This window comes from Miscanthus floridulus, chromosome 19 (genome assembly GCF_019320115.1).
Source record: "Miscanthus floridulus cultivar M001 chromosome 19, ASM1932011v1, whole genome shotgun sequence".
Classification (NCBI taxonomy): Eukaryota; Viridiplantae; Streptophyta; class Magnoliopsida; order Poales; family Poaceae; genus Miscanthus; species Miscanthus floridulus.
Window position 1 is genome coordinate 88,514,269 of NC_089598.1, and position 1,435 is coordinate 88,515,703.

Consider the following 1,435-nt stretch of genomic DNA (forward strand, 5'->3'; position numbering starts at 1 on the left):
AAGATAGACAGAGTAGAACATATTGTTAAAATTGATTTTATCTCTCACATACTAAAAAAAGCATGGTTTAGTATACAACGCACTACACCGAATAAATTAGTTACTTTCAATCGATAGGAGGAATAAAAGACCATTTTACCATCGGGTTTGGCTGCCCTCTGGTAATTCGTTTCCTGTATATTGGAATCGGTAATGCTACGGAATATACATTCGGAGTCTGAAAAAAACAGGACGCTTTGCTCCGCGCTCGCTCCAGCACAGTGACCAGCCCAATAAGCCCATCTATGCTCTCTCCTCTATCTACTCCATCTATAACTATAACAGTCGACAAAAATCCCCAACTCCTAGCTTCACTTGTCGTAGCTCACCGCGTGGTCCGCACGCCCCAAACTGCCTCACGACGGCGCCCCCATCCCACGTCGAGCCACACCACGTCTACCGCCGCGCCGTGCTCCATCCCCCGCCACGCCATGCACCGTCCCTCGCCGCGTCGAGGTGCTGCAGACGTCGTCGTTCCCCACTAGGAGGTCGTGGCCGCTGTCGACGTCGGCGCCACCACGTCGCTCGACCTCACTCACGACATCACGAGATTCGAAGTGTCCAGACCCGGAACGGGCTTCTCCAACTGCACCTCGCGCTCCCTTCCTTCCTCGGATGTTGCAAGCACGTGTTGCAAGCATATATTTTAAGTGTTTCAGGTGTTTCATATACATGTTGGAAGTGTTTCACGTGGATATTGCAAAAGTAGATCGGAATGTTGTATATGTTGTAATGGCTATACACGTATGTTGCAAGCATTTATCCAAAATTTTCAGCTGTTTTCAGACGGAAGTTACATATGTTTTACACTTATGTTGCAAGTTTTTTATCCGGATGTTGCATATGTTTTTATACATATGTTGTAAGTGTTTTATCTAAATGTTGCATAATGGCTACAAGCGTGTTTCTCTCGTGTTTCAGACGTATATTGCAAGTGTTTCAACTATTTCGAACATATATTATAAATATTTTCTCTAGATATTGTAAAAGTAGATCTGAAGTTGTAATATTGCATAGCAGCTGCCTGTCGGGCCTACCCGCATGCGCGTGGTTACGAAGAGGGCGCGAACGGCAGACGGAGTGTGCGATGTGGAGTGGCGCGGGACACGGAACAGCGCGGGACCTCACGTTAAGCGGACGTGCCAAGGACGCTAGGCTCCATTAGACCGGCCACAATGTGCTGCCTGAGTGACGCCTAAAAAAGAGAGAGAAAATTATAGAGTTACTCCTGCCATTGTGGCCAGTGATGCTTAAAACGAGTGATGCCAGGAAAAACGCGGAGCGAAGCACGTAGTTGCGCCGCTGCCAGGCGATGCTTGAAAAATAAACAAAGATTTTCTTGCTGGCTGCTGACCTCGGTTGATGCAAAGAAAGTTAGAAAGAAGATTTTTTTTCT